The 16169-nt window shown below is 42.9% G+C and overlaps 1 long non-coding RNA gene across 2 annotated transcripts; it reads right to left on the reverse strand.

Moving 5' to 3' along the window:
* Window positions 1–1776: 1776 nt before the first annotated feature.
* On the reverse strand, window positions 1777–15203 carry LOC144932773 (uncharacterized). 2 transcript variants are annotated; one of them, XR_013636939.1, is made up of 9 exons: window positions 15162–15203; window positions 14238–14343; window positions 13101–13448; window positions 12227–12516; window positions 11090–11186; window positions 9543–9642; window positions 8325–9051; window positions 7317–8000; window positions 1777–7182 (listed from the first exon to the last, which is right to left on the reverse strand). It is a non-coding gene; the product is annotated as an uncharacterized LOC144932773 (long non-coding RNA). The 2 variants fall into 2 exon arrangements; XR_013636940.1 differs by lacking the exon at window positions 15162–15203 and adding an exon at window positions 15090–15133.
* Between the last annotated feature and the right edge of the window lie 966 nt (window positions 15204–16169).

The following is a 16169-nucleotide window of genomic DNA, read 5'->3' on the forward strand; positions in this document are numbered from 1 at the left end:
TTGTAAAACACACGATGGGTCACAGCCCTGAGGCCACATTAAAACTGCCACCTCACGCCCAAAAAAGGGCATTTGAAATATATCCACACCAGTGCTACGGAACAAAACCCGACAATTGAAAGCAAGTGGACCTAATATCTCTTGCATTACAGCTGGCAATGTCTCAAGTAACATTGCCAGGTAGAATGGAGGAGTGTTATGGAGTTCATGCCCAGACTTCCCCCCCCCCCAAGGGCTCCCAGGCATGACCAAATCGAAGTATCAACACAGAGTTCTGACTCGCGTTACAACGTGGCCATCAGTAACCTTTTACCCAGAGGACCAATATTTAACTTAGGGACACCAACTGTTCATGGAACTAAGCCTTCATTGAAAGCACAAGATTTTGCAAGAAAGCTGTATTTAACAGTGAGTACGTAAATATGTACACGTCAAAAGTTGGACTTCATTACCATGCCGGTTCTCATAACCTGTACATGCAAATACTGGGGAGATTTTTAAACATGCAGAAGAATGAGTATCTGGTCCATACAACCAAAACCACAACTTTGGTCTGCCTACTGCGGCAATATTGGAACAAAAACACAAAGTCTCAACATCATTCTAACGTTAGTGCGCACAGCGTGGCATTCAAATTGCATTTCACTTCATTACCAATTTGCTTCTATTCTGCAAAATGGCAGCCAATGTAAGTGCTAGAGAGTCCTTGAGTTAGTCTTAAAAATAATCCAAACTACAATACTGTCTTTCGATAGAAAACGAGCTGCGATCATGCAAGGTTTTATTTGTATCAACGTTACTCTTGTGCAATGTGTTTAAGTAAAAAGCTGGTAACTGTCCAACTCTTTAGACTGCGAGTGACCCAAAGCATGTGCCCCGCCAGACGCTTATTGTTTATATATGGACTGTGTGTGCGTTTAATTTGTTTTACAAGTGAAAAAAAAGAATATTTCCATTGCTATACTACCGCAGAGCCCGATTGCTTTGCTAAATTTATTTGCATTCTATTAAGTATTTAAACGAAGGTTACATGACTGTTTTGAATCACATACGTCGGCGGTGTGTATGATAATGGTTGTTGGATGTTTGGATTTTTTTGTATATTTGCAAGCTGTGCTGGGATGTATTGCGCACACGCAATCATAGTGGTTCGCCTACAGATACTAGTGCATTTGATAGATGTTCAATATAAATTTTTGTACATTGTACCGCGGTTGCTTTTTCCTTGGTGTAAACCTAAATGAAATTTGAATAAACATCTTTTGTCCGGCATACCAGGCACAGGTGTGATAAGGCTATTGAGAATCGGGTCAAGCTACGTCAGTGCAAGACCCATGCCATTCAGTTATTTTGTGTGAAATATCCTTAATATTCAACGTTCAAATGGCTGCATGTTGAACACCATTTCACAGAGAGTGGTGCATGCATCCTCATTGCTTTGCCTATGGATAAATGCATGGTGTTTACATCTTAAAAGCCAAAAATAAGTGTCCAGACTCCCATGGAAATGTACTTCTTTACCACAATACCTATATATTTTGGCACTTTATTCATCTAATTCTGCATAGATTTTCACAACGCATATATATACACTGTATGGCTTTATAAATGTGTTTTCTGCATACTGCAGAATAGCCTATTTAAATGTATATTCCTTACACGCAAGTACTATGTAAGAGGATGTGATTTGTGTTCACAGTGCACCCATCAACCAATGTGTCCACCAAGCACACAGGCCTGCTGGACAAACACACAACGTGGAATAATGCTGCTATGCTATGCAGGAACACCAATGCTACTTTAAGATGTACTCATTCAAGTTACAAGTCAACTACATGATTTTGACACACCACCAGTACTGGTATTACATTAGATATATTAATGTCATTGGTCATATCACCTCTAACGAAATGCAGACCATATTATTTTTATGGATGATAATATATAATCTGGTTTACAAAGCATATACATGCATGTACATCTCAAGATACTGCACAAGGTAACAAAACGCACATTATTCATAACTGATTTGGGCTGGGCCATGTGACGATCGGACTCAATCTTGTGTCATTGGGACCCCCCCCCCCCACAGCCAAATAGATTGTCATGAGTGCAAGCGTTTAACGTGCCAATTGATTCACCTCTATAAGTTGAAGAAATACCCTAGCAACCAAACTTAGCCCTCGTCGAGGAGGCCGCTCTCCTATCTTACAGTTACATGCTAATTTCTCACATTAATATCACTAGCCCCGGCCACTTCTTTATGACCCATTTCAAATCTTTTTAAACAGTCTGCCTCAGCAGCAGACCATGCTTTCCCACCAGATGTGCCTGAAACGTCGTGATTTATTTTATTTCATACCTATGTGACTTTACCGAAAGAACCAAAGAGTATGGATTCCTGCAGTCACGAAAGCTTCAAATCAAGATTAGATATGACTTTTAATTTGAAACTGCATAAAACATCTTCAGCACAAGAGCTATAACAATCCAGGAATTCAGTTGGCTCGGACCCCCTGAAAGATTAAACACTTGTACACTTAACAATTTGTATGGCTGTGCCCAATGCTGGGGGGTTCCTAACGACACAGATTTGGTTCGATCATGTTGCAGCCAAATCCAAATATCTATTCGGAATCACATTGGCTATGAACACCTTCCTTGACAAGTTCAATATACACGTAGACGATACAGGAAAATACAATTAAAAGACTTTGGCAAATGGGAGTAGTTGCACAACACTAATAATTAACGGACTTCACGTGTAAACATCTTGTAATGGATGTGAATACGTGATCGACCTCGCGATGCAACCATCCATCCAACACCGTCAGTATTGTACATGTGTTGGATTGGTCGTTGCATCGCAAGAGTCGAGAGGTGGCAGTTCACGGGGAGGGCTTCGTCCAGCAGTGGATTGATCAGCTGATCATTTATTGGGTGGAATTGTCTCCACGTACAAGAAAAGGGATTTACAACTTGTTTTCCTTGAGACTATGACAGTGTTTATTACCTTAAACTTCCTTTTAGTCTTATTCACCAAACGAGAGATGTACACAAACCATCGTAATACCATTCACCGGGGCTCTCCTGCACATATAAAAGTCGTACGGTCATGTGGTTATAGATGCACAACACCAATCGATAAAGCACTCTCCATTGAGTGCTGCAACTGAGAGCCTGAGTTAGCTGGGGGAAGTGCATTGCAACCCCTTCAAGTGTCCACGTTTACCGACTAAAGGCTTCCACGCAGCGTGGCAGGACAGCCAATTTTCAGAACTGATTGTAACGAGGCCGCTTTCAAAGCACGGCAGAGCCATGTGAACACAAATGCACACGTGGACATGCCGCACACAGACTTCCATTCATCCCATACTCGGGGGATCTTGCCAATGCAAACGATTTGCAACAAAAAAACCCATATAAACATGTCGCAAATTGCAATTCAAAGCCGAGAAACCCCATACTGAGACGCAACCTCAACAGAGAAGTGACGCCGGCAATTGCACGAGCACCCTCAATGCCACTGATTGCTCTGCGTGGCGCGCTGTCCCCCCCACCCCCGCCTTGCCCTGCATCCCTTACCAATGCATCAACAGCTGATATGGCGCCACCTTTGAAACGTACAGTATTACTGCAAGAGGAATGCAAATGTCAATTGTGTTGATCACGCCATTGCCGAGCAAACTCTTAAAGGTTATTTGGTCTACTCTTCCACGTTGAACAAACGTGTTGGAAGAGACGGGCGTACACCCACTCTTCATTACACGCGAACTGACGATTGACTGCGGTCTACAATGCTCTGCGGACAGAGGTAGTAAGATTTGAGAAACTTTCATCGTTTCAGCTGCCGTGCCGGGAGATAAAATCGGACCGACACCCTCCGGATTGTCTCGTGCTAACCATCACAACCTGGCAGCTCTGTCCATGTACAGTCACCTTAAACGTTCACTGCGCTTGTAAATTGAAATGTAGAAATTGTAAAGCACAAGCATGGTCCACAACATGAAGAATTAAAGATTAAGCAAAAAAAAATCAATACCAGATAATCCTACCCTATCCAGCCTGTAATTGAAATACTGCTTCTTGAATGGCGTGTTGAAAAAGTGTATACATTCAATTGATAAAAAATATTTATATATACATCGCGATTATTAGGCCATATTAAAGTGACCTAATGATGTAATTGTGAAGTGGCAAATCTAGCAATGTCAAGCAGCAGAATCAAATTGTTTATTGAACTAGTCACATCTTGTCAAATAACATTCCGAGACCTGGCTATCAAAGATAGCACCTTCGCACATTATATATTAGGTTCTTCGTTTTGTACTGCAAATGTAGTGAACACTACATTTCCCGAGGACGGCCTCTTACACCTTTGAGTCGCGATGGTTATTTGACCGCACTTCGCCAAGCTGGCAAGCGTTACACGTCTGAGGGTGACACGTCTCAGAGCATCTATATATATCAAATCGCAAATCTGTCTGTCTGTGTGTGGCCGGACCATACGCAGTTTCATTGGACGAAATGTGAGGGATTTGCGAGACACGATTGGTCCGTTTGGTTTTCATAGCGCTGCGATTGGCACGTTCATCGAGGGCGTGGCGGAGTAGCGCAGTTGGTAGCGCCCTCGCTTCCCGAGCCAAAGGTCGATCCCCGCGTCCTTCACAGGCGAATATATTTTTTAATCCTTTATATTAAGTTCGCTGCCACGCATATAAAGAATTTATAGTGAAAAACTTTGTTTTTACGGGTTATATTTATTATTTCTTACTGCAGAGCGGCCGAGGAGATCGTGGCTGGGGGGGGGCAGGGGTAGCAGCCCAACCCCAGCCTGCCAAGGTGACACCTTGGCCGGCTGGGTAATCTAGGCGAGGCCGGAGGCTCTGCACGGGACTAGGCCTCACCACGCCACTCTGTCAGGTGAGTACTTTGTGCTATACAGTCCATAAATACTGCTATAGAGTCAGCATGTACTGCTGCAGTGAAAGCAGGTACCACCAGTCAGTACGCACTGCAGTTACATTATTAAGAGTAGTTTTGAAATATTTTTAAAACCCGGGCAACGCCGGGTACTTCCTGCTAGTCAAAGTATAAAACAATTGATTTTGCTGCTCTGCCCTCTACTGCCCATCACGAAGCCTCGCAGCCCTATAACAATCTCTCGTCTCCAAATTAGAGGACTCGTTCAAACCCCATGACGTATGGTGGTCACTTATCCATGCACCGTAATTCATGAGCAAATATTATTTGACTGGCCATTAACTGTACTTATAGACAGCTGTGCAAGCATCCTGTCAGATGTCGACTGGATAGCAATTTGGGAAGCTGTCACGTTCCAGCTGCCAAAAACATCGCCAGAGAAGTGGGACGTTTCACTCCCGTCTCCTTAATCATGCCCTCATGAACACATTAGGCATGTTACTTAAACTTAATGTAATATTACAGACTTAAAATGTTACTTTTATTTACATGTTAAGGTTTTTGTCCCAATACAGGTGTTCCCCGGTTTACAAAAGGGACACGGTGTTCTTGAAAAAGAACACTTGTAACGCAATTTCCTTAATCAGAAATCCTTTCCCATTAATTTAATACAAAAACATTAGGGACGTGTTAAGGACAATCATTCCAACTCTACTCCTAACGTATAAAAATACACCTATATCACTTTTTACAATATAAAACTAATAATGAACAAATTTTAAGATTGAATCAAAATGAATTTTAAATCAACAATTCACCTTTTTGGGGAAATCGCCAAAAGATGTCCATGTTGGAATGCCTGGAAAGGTGATGTGGACGCTGTAGCAGATGGATGACAGCTGCCCGGGCGGCTCTTGTTTGATGCCATGGGAAAGTTCGTTCACGTGGAAATTCGATTTCGTGAATCAAAAGTGTACATAATTTGCCAATTGCGTTGACGTGAATTTTCGTAAACCCAATGTTCATAAAATCGAAGGATACTTATCCTTTAATATTAACAGGTTTTAAATAACACTTGAAAGAGAAACTCGTGTTAAACAAAATGTTACTTTTTTCATAATTTTTTTGACATCATGGGACTTCCTTTGCTTTGTTTTACTTGTCCAAGACATCTGAGATGGCCGGTGACTTGGAAGATAAAATACTGAGCTGGCAACCTTTGAGAGGGTTGATGGTTTCAATCCAGTTACCAACGCCTACACAAATTGCCTACATTAAATCTTGCTAAATTTCAGCTGTGAGAAATACAAAAATATATCGGTTTGATGGTAATGTACATCTCATAGCAGACTTCTCACCCTACTGTGTAAAGTTCTCACCTACTGTGTAATGTGTAAAAGGCCACTCGATGCATGTTTCAGAAGTCCTGTGAAAAATAACTTCCATGGGATATTGTCAGACACTGGGCACACCACTCTGAGATTTACGAACTGAGTCATCATCTCTTGACATTGCACCAATCACACACTTTGTAATACATGGGGGGGGGGGAATTGCTTTTTTTTTTAAACAAAGGAATAGGTTTAAATTTAAGATATAACTTAAAGAGGCTTGTCTCATTTCTCAAATTAATTTTGGTTCACATCACACCAATGTAGGACCTTTACAAAAGCATTGCTTCCTTGAACCTCTTCTGAGAAGGCACCTCAACAAACACACCTGAATTTCTACACTTCTTGCCAGCCAACTGAGGCTCTGCAGATTCCAGAAGATCTTTGTGGCCAGGCGCTCAAGAACTACCTGCGGAAGTGCCACACTACTAGCACACTGCACGGCCGGCACACTCTTGCATGTATGTAAAGGCAAGGGGCATGAGTGAGGGTGCGCCAGGAGGGCAGAATCTGCAGGTGCGTGGGCTTCCATCAGGCGTGCAGGCAATCGTTGCCTCTATTGCATTGGCTCGTCTGCATGGCTTCTCGCTGGCAATGGCGAATTGGCTATCTCCCGCAAAACTATCTGGTCCCCTTCAACATTCTTACAGCTGGCTCGGTGGCCGTGTAGTAAACGATTGGGAGGCGTCGGCAGCAGAGTAGATGGCAAGTGGAAGGGAATGTTCTCAGAGCGCCAAGGCGCTGTGTGCGCAGCCACGCCAAAGCCTGACAGTCCGCTGTTCGCGAGATGCCCAGGCTCCAAGTGCATTCTTTTAGACTCCATAGACACTGGAACATCCGCAGTGTGTGCAGTGGATGCACCTTGAGGCTGAAAATTGAAAAACAACCGAGCAATATGACCATTGAAACAAATATTCCATATATTTTAAGGTATTTAAAAGCATCGTAACATGAAATTACATGACTCTTAAGAAGAATCGATGACTACATTGCCACTTTTACCTTGACAAGGGCGAGCCTGACAGAAGGCAAGAGCAGGAGGCTGATCTGAGGGAGCTCCGGTTCATCTCCCAGCAGGGGGTAATTTGGGTACAGACGCTTGCGCGAGGTTGCAGACAAACACATCCAATCGATGGAGTTCCTCTTCGAGTGAGGCAGCGGGAGAGCAGACTTTGCGGCTTGCTTTGGTGTCAGGGCAGAACTCTGCGAGAGTGGGGTCGGGGTCATGGGCTCGCTGTGCGTTTTCACTCTTTGTTCTTCGACATTGTCAGATATGCCGCCTTTCGTTGGGCTTTCATCAAAACCTTTTTCTGCGGTTCCCTTGCACACCAACAGCTCACGTGTGATCTTGGGGAAGTTTAAATTCTCATTCAGATGCTTCTTTGCTACAATACGTCCATTTTCACCTCCCTTTTTTGGAAATGCATTGTGCAATAATGCATCTACGTGAACTGCTGATCGGGTTGCGCTCCGTTGCTTTCTGTGTGTGAATTTTGTAGTAAACTTTTTTCTACGTTGCTTCCTGACATTTTTCTGCATTTTCAAGTCACAACTTGCTTTGGATCGAGTATTCGATTCATCACAGAGAACAATACTTTGACCTTCTCGGGAATTTGACAACTTGTTAACTTTGTAAATTGTGGATGCTTCAGAAAAAACTTGAACAGGGAGGCGAACAATTGTAACCTGAAACAGAGAACATATTTGCGTATGCTTTTAGCAATATTACAATCGTGCGGTATTAAAGTTTTGTTTTTGGAAACGTGTTTTTTCATATTGACTGTGTAAAACAACACAAAACCTAAATTACAACAAAGACCTTATGAAATATTGACTGAGAAGTTTTAACATACAAAACATCAATTCTACAGCAAACCATATTAAAAATGGCTTTTAAACACAAAATGTAACTTCAGGGTAAAATTACAGAATACAGAATCGATCACTTTTTTTTCTCATCTCCTTATTTAATTATACACTAGTCAGAAAAGCTGGAGCGTGCTTACTTACAGTGACAGGTCTGATGTTAACAGATGACTTGGGTTCATTGGTGCTCACAGACAGGCAGGCATCAGTCTTCAATCGCTTGTCACGATGCCTCACAGGCAGCACCCTCTTTGCTGGCCGAGAGGGCGTTGGCAAGGTGAAGCTTTCCTCCTCGCACAAACTTCTGGCAGCGGCCTTCAACGCCTTTTTATTCATCAACGGACTTTTTTCTTTCGACAACGGGCGTTGCGATTTTGAGTTTTTCCACATTCCTGACCAAGAGCTCTCTCCAAGCTTTTCTCTCCAGTCCTCAAGTTCTTCAGATTTGTCAGTAACTTGCAAAGGAATGTGGAGACCACCTGCTGTGGCACGAGACGTGCGTGCGCGAGATGTGCGTGCGCGAGACATGTCTGAGCGAGACATGTCTATATGCATGCTCTTCACAAGTCGTGCCATCTCATTCCTTTTTACATTTTTGGAGGACCTTTTGTGGAGGCAACCATTCTTTATTGGCTGTATTTCCTTTCGCCACTTGCCACTGCCCACCACTTTCAGTGGCAGACAATTTTCCAACCTCACAGTGCAAGGTGGTAGGCTCAACACTGCATCCTTGCAGTTTCCAGAAACTGTACGGTTGTGCTGGGTGCTGAGGACCTTCTTCACTTCGTCTCTAACGACTGAAAAAGCACCTCTTGTACCTGATTTACACCGAGAGGTAGATAGTGCATCTCCACCGACAAACTCTCCAACGCTGTAAATCAGACACGAGAAAAAAAACTGGAGGTATTTTTTTTGTCCTTTTCAACAAATAATCATATCAATTTAAAATGCATAATTTTTCTTGTGAAATACCCGTGAAAATTATGTTGCACGAATCTATAAATGTATAGATGCTCCTCCAACATGTCCCACTTTCTAAGATTTACTACATTTTTGCAACACATTGTTACCAAGCATTGCTCAACAATGCATACACTGCAACTACCAACATCCACGACCGATAATTATATTTATATAAAAAAACATGTTTTGTTTGTTAAAAAGTTTCTCAATTATTCCAATTGAAGCTGCTCAGGTATAACGGAAATCACAACTCTACGATTCCTGTGTTTAACAGCGAGGTCCGATCTATGAATCGATGCATTCAAGCATGTTACTCTCCTTTTCCCAACACTGACCACCAGCGCTACTACACGCAATCAATGATGTACAAGCGTTTCCATAACGGTCAGATAAACGTACTTTCTGTGCAGCGAGTCCTGAGCATGTGCCTCATGTACAGACAAGCGCGCCTTCTTCGCCAGTCCATTCCTGATGCACTGCTGCGCATTCGATTCTTCTCCTGTGAACAGGTAAAAATCAAATGCAGTAATTACAAAGGCAAAGAAACACGAAAAGGATATTTTAATAATGCAACTAAAAGAAAACCAAAGAGTACATGAGTTTAAAATGCTCTTTTATCAGAATGGGGAAAAAAAACAACAAACAGGGAGGGAGCAATTTTGTGTATTTTGTTAGCAACCTATATTTAACCTGCAAATTAAGATTTTTTTTTCTCACAAGACAATTTACCTGCTCAAAATTTTTTTTTTATTCAAGACTACAGTAAAAAAAACGATACATTGTGGAGTCACAGAGTTAGCTTGGACTGAGATATAGATATTTATATGTAAATACATATTATGAGATCAATGAAATGACTGAAAAAATACAAAATACCTTGTAAACAACATACCCTCTCTGATGGAACAAGTTAGAAAATATTATCCAAACAAGACAAATATACGCTACAAATACACTAAGCTAGAATGCCAAACTTGATTTGAAGCTTTCGTGACTGCAGGAATTACTCTTTGGTTATTTCGGTAAAGTCACGTAGAAAGAAAATAAATTAAATAATAGAAAACGACGTTTCGATTGCAACACAAGCAACCGTCATCAGGTGGAACTAAATTTGAGAGAGAGACAAAACACAGACATGGAGACACACAGACAGACACACAAGCAGAGAGACACAACACAGAGACAAACAGAGAGACACAACATAGACACACAGAAACCCAATGCCTCTGTGTCGAGGCCTTAAAAGAGAGGGCGGGGTAGGCAGAGAACGAGGTGGGTCTGCTGGGGCAGCTGCTGGAGCAGAGAAATTAGCATGTCAATGAATCCACCCCGAAGCGACCAAGGGAAAGAAGAACGAATGATAGCCTGGTAAAATTTTAGAGAGAGAAAGTTTGAGAAAACAAAATGTAGGGCCATTCCACCTTCTTTCCCTCGGTCGCTTCGGGGTGGATTCATTGACATGCTAATTTCTCTGCTCCAGCAGCTGCTCCAGCAGACCCACCTCTCTATTTGCCCAACCCACCCCCCTCTCTCTATTTAAGGCCTCGACACAGAGGCATTGGGTTTCTGTGTGTCTATGTTGTGTGTCTGTCTGTGTGTCTGTGTTGTCTCTCTCTGCTTGTGTGTCTGTCTGTGTCTCCGTGTCTGTGTTTCGTCTCTCTCTCAAATTTAGTCCTACCTGATGACGGTTGCTTGTGTTGCAATCGAAACGTCGTACTCTATTATTTAATTTATTTTATACCTACGTGACTTCACCGAAAGAACTAGAATGCCAACTCTACTGCACAACTTACGGTTATTTGAAAACTATCGTATTCTAGGGTGTACAGTCACAGTTGAGTCACACCAAAAAGATAACCGAATTTCTTGAGAGAATAAATCAACCGCTCATGAATAGTGAAGCAAGGTGTTGTCGTCTCAAGTTCTTGAGATTACGGTTTCCTTACCCTCTGCCAGACGTTCTTGCCAGTCCAGTGCCGCATACGAGAAAAACTCATTGCATAGAGCAGAACTGCCGAGCTGTAAACTCCCATCGTCCCCAAGCTGTCGGGAAGGCAGCAAGAAAAAAAGGTACAAGCTGTGAAACAAACCGGTGGTGCGAAGCGTGCAGAAATCAACAGCCTGCAGCCATAGCAGTATGCATTATTGATTGCAGTGTTGCATTGGAGAGTGCTGCTGCGTGACTTACTTCCTTGGTTAGCATGAATGCTGCAGTGGGGGACTGGTGTAAACTAAGGGAAGGCATGCTTTATGGTTTACACCATACAACAGTGCTTACCACTGCAGCAGTTTTGTATTTCAGGGGGCTAACATTTGATTTCATAAACATGTTGGGATAAAGGGAAATTATGAAATCCCTTGCAGCTATAAGGCATTGCCATGTAGCTTCCTGCATTGGACATACCCTGAATAGCTCTTTTACAAAATGACCACAAAAACAAATGTGCTTTGCTAATAAACATTTAAAAGAGAAAAGGTACAAAATGTAACCAGTTCTCTTGACACTGCTCTGAATTTCATATCGCATTGTTTTATTGCTGACAATTTCACATTTAGACGTGAAAATATTAAGTTGTCTATTAATATGCAGTGTAAAAGAATAGAAGCGTATATTAAGATTTAAAATTCAGAATTAATGCACCTTGCAATCTGATGAAATACCCCATCAACATCACCAGGTAAATTAAGAAATTCTACACACCGTAAAGTATTTTAAAGTTATCACTGTTTCATACCTAGTATAATTACGAGACGCCTAGCATTTTCCTAATTTAGCCAAGATGCATGCACACGACAGTGTACTTTGATTATGTCACCGAGACAATAGATTTTAAATGAAAATCCTGGCTTCAAAATGTATCAAATATGAAGGGGGCAATTCAGATGTATAACATTTTTCGAATTCTCTCTCTCAACATCATGCTAAGATCAGACCAACTATATCCGTCCGTGTCAGCCACTGGAGATATTTTGCAACCAAAAAATCGTCACAAGCTATGGGAAATACCACATCAGGTATTTTCAAGCAAGTGGCCAGTTTTGAGTCTTGTAACACTCGTTAATAGTTGTAATATTGTACACACCTGACGGTCCGGCTCTGGCAGCAGCAACAGAAGACGTTGTTGGCACGCGGTCGGAAGTTTCCTAAATGATTCGTGGCTCATGAGCGAGCGAAGGTTGGCATTCTGGAGAGAAGTCACGAGGCTGTTGAACTCAGAGTCCTTGTCATCTTCTTTGCTCTCCCAGTAACGCAGCAGACGATGGTCATCCGATTTCAAACTGGCCTTGTTCGTATTCAAACCCTGCCATAGGTTTCCAGAGGATGGATGTTTTTCTCCTGAGCTGCCCTTGTACAAACAGTAACCTGCATTCACTTCAACAATGAAAAGGAACTGTTATATGTGAGCACATTGTGTGAGGAACTAATATTTAAATTCAGGTTTTTCTAATGTACCATTAGCAAAAGAATAAGTTACCAATATTTTGTATTTGATTTAAATGTAACTTAATTGTTTTAAAGTTAATGCACGGCCAAATAATGTACATATATTAGTTGAATATATGTAAACATATATAATTACGAGAAACACTTCATACTATTTATTAGTGAATTCGCTTGTTTAATTAGGAAAGCCTCAGAGCCTCAGGACACTTTTTCAGGTGGTTGCTGTCAAGTTTTCACAATAAAGGGCAAAGAGTGTGATATGTTTTAGTTGAACATTACATCAAAACATGCCCTGCCAACATAACACAGCTATGTTGCATGCAGTCATAAAAATGTTAACAATGCTGCAATTTTAGCGCAGCAATTTCATTTAGCTGCACCGTATTAAGATAACTTTAAGTTCACAGGAAAAGTGTGAAATTAATGTTATTCCAATACTATTCCACTTTCAGTACGGCACTGCAAAGCACATTTCCAGACTGCAAAGGGGCAACGTATAATGAGTTCCTTACCTGTATTTAACTCAAGTCTGTGCAGAACCACAGACAACCCACGAGTGGTCTCCTTGGGCATGCCTGCTGCTTCTTGTCCACCATGGGGGCTGTCCGATTTGAGGCCGCGAGAATCAGTAATTGGCAACTTGGGGCTGGGAGATTTGGCACCGAGTAATTTAGGCCAGAAATTTGCAGTGGGCAGGGTGGAGAGCTGGGGAGAGGAATACTTGGGCTGTTGTTGACCCCGAGTGGTCTCCAGTGCAGTAGGTTGACGCGCCGGGGATTTGAGTGGTGAGAGCAACCGCTGCTCTCCACTGATGTCGCAGAATGTCCCAAGCAGCACCACAGCCTGTGGCATCTTCACATCTGACGGAGAGAAACACTCATTTTTCATGCTTTTTGTTTTTAAATCTACCATTGACATTCATCACCTGCTGCTGCTGATGAGACTGAATTACAATCTCCAATGCACATCATACAAACTTTACACTTTAGGAAACAGTATGTCAAACTAAAAATCTCAAATCTCTCCACACACTTGTTAATGCTTCTATTTCGTTTAGTAAATCACAAACAGCAGGTCACTTGCAGGTTTACCCCATCTACTTGTTTGCATAATTTCACCTTGAGATTTTATTAGAGATCCCTACCAACATAAATCGAATTGCTCGCATATAACAACAATGTCATTAAGCAATGTTTTATGCTAGAACAGACTGCCTTTGGGAAAAAAATAGACACTTAATATTGTCGACTGCAATATAAAATACATCTTAAAAGATCTCATTTATTTTTCTGCATAATTCTAAACCATTGAGGTGTGTAAACGGAAGTTTTGACAAAGCTGCAGAACTGATAAAGGCCGCACATTTTTCATTTTGATGTCACTTTAAACATATTTTATGAAACGTCCCTTCTGTAATAACCTCGTGTTATACGAATATCTTTAGAAACAAACATTTAAATCAACGTCACAACTTTGAGCAGCTTCCGTCGTGAGGGTGAACACGGTACAGCGATAATGTGCTCAAATGTATCTCTCTCTTTAGGCGTTTTAGCTTTCTCTCCTCTCTGAAATGGCTCAAGCTGTACACATCTATTGGGCAATGCAGATTGGTACACCGTGCCACGAAGAACTGCAGTAGCCACACTCACCTGGGCCTTCGTTTTCTGCTCCACCTGTATTCAGGTAACTTTGTGCTCTGGTGTCACGAGCCACCTCCCTTCGTACTCGGCCTGTCTTTACATGCGTTAATCGTCCCTGCAAAACCACAACCTCACCAATAAAAGAGCATTCAATTAGCCACTGAGGAGAATTTAAATGCAAAGATATGTGAATATTCCGCGTTGGTGGGCGGGGGGGAGGACACCAGTTGAGAAGATAATGAAAAGATTCGTCAAAGCGCGGCATTTGAAACAGCACAGAGGGCAATGAAAATTAGCATCTGAGTGAGGGCTCAAACCGGGTCAACAAAGCCTGAATCAACGCACACCAACTGTACAGCGTCGTCCACATGTATTGACCCCCATCTAACTTTCTAAAAAGGTACTATATATTTTTTTAAGCAGGGTTTATTTAAAACAGACATTAAATATAAGGGGATAATTGTTAGGGGTCCTTAAATTGGGGGTTACAAGACATCTGGACCACCCTGTACATCAAGTACCCGATCGCAGTGTTTACGAGGTACAACTATTAAGCCCCCAAGTAGCCACGCTACTAAACAACACATTCGTCAGCACGATACATCCCATGTATTACCACACCATGTACATGGACACCCGTTATGATGACAAACAACAACATTAAACACGGCATCATGAGCGTGGTTGCGGAAAATAGAAAAGAATAGCGGCGAATCTGCGCGCACTCCCAGAAGGCCGTCGTGGGAAGCAGACGATGTTGTGATACAATACTTTTGTTAGCCGTCGTCAAAGTGTAAAGAGGCATGCGAATGATTACAGTCCGCGCCCGTCGATATTGCTCGACGTAAGGAGCGCGGAGACCTCGGTGGCCCCGTAGTGTACGAAGGCGAGAGAGCGAGAGAAAGTTTATTGGACGTCCGCGTTAAAATTCACCGCATCGTCGACATCGGCCCTCAACGAGACGCAGATCGCCGCGGAAGAAGCCTAAGGAGCTCGCGCGTCACGACGCGACTTCGCGGTGACGTCACGCGCGGAATAACAAACACCCGCGCGGGTGACGTCACGCGCGGGATTATTAAAAAAACTCTCGCGGATGACGTCACGCGCGGAATAAAAACACTCGCGGGTGACGCCACGCGCGGGATAAAAAAACACTCGCGGGTTGACGTCACGCGAGGGCTAAAACACTAAAAACTCGCGGGTGACGTCACGGGGGGGGAAGTTTTTCGCTGTAAACACCGAGGCGATGACGTCACCGCGGAGCTCGTGCGCGCGACCTCGCGAGGCGTTGAGGTTCAAATTGCACCCCCAACGTGAACCCCGCCACGTGACCCCGAAGCAGCACGCCGCCACAGAAGAAAAGCGACGTTTCGGGCGATGGCCCTTCTCGTCAAGCGCTATCAGGAATGGTAATGTCCCGAAACCTCGCCTTTCCAGTGATGACGTAGAACGCCGAGGCAACGTTTATCCCAATGGTTCCAATCATACGGCAGCGAGTTTACTGGGCTAAATGACCATTTTAAAATCTAATTAGGAGATAAATTCTCAGCCCAGACCCTCACACAGGTAGTAGAAGACAGAGGTGGGACAAAGTCATTGTTATGCAAGTCCAAGTCGAGTCGCAAGTCATCAAATTCATGACTCGAGTCTGACTCGAGTCCAAGTCACATGACTCGAGTCCACATCTCATAGGTGGGACAAAGTCATTGTTATGCAAGTCCAAGTCGAGTCGCAAGTCATCAAATTCATGACTCGAGTCTGACTCGAGTCCAAGTCACATGACTCGAGTCCACACCTCTGGTAGAAGACCGTCTCTCCCAAGGAGTGATTACCCCCCACCCACGCAAAGCCTTGGCAGATTCTAAGTTTTTACCTGCAGAAATTCGCACCAACAATTACCGATTCGCTTTTATTTTACCACTTAAGGCCCCAACGAGCCGT

This window comes from Lampetra fluviatilis, chromosome 5 (assembly GCF_964198595.1).
Source record: "Lampetra fluviatilis chromosome 5, kcLamFluv1.1, whole genome shotgun sequence".
Lineage (NCBI taxonomy): Eukaryota > Metazoa > Chordata > Hyperoartia > Petromyzontiformes > Petromyzontidae > Lampetra > Lampetra fluviatilis.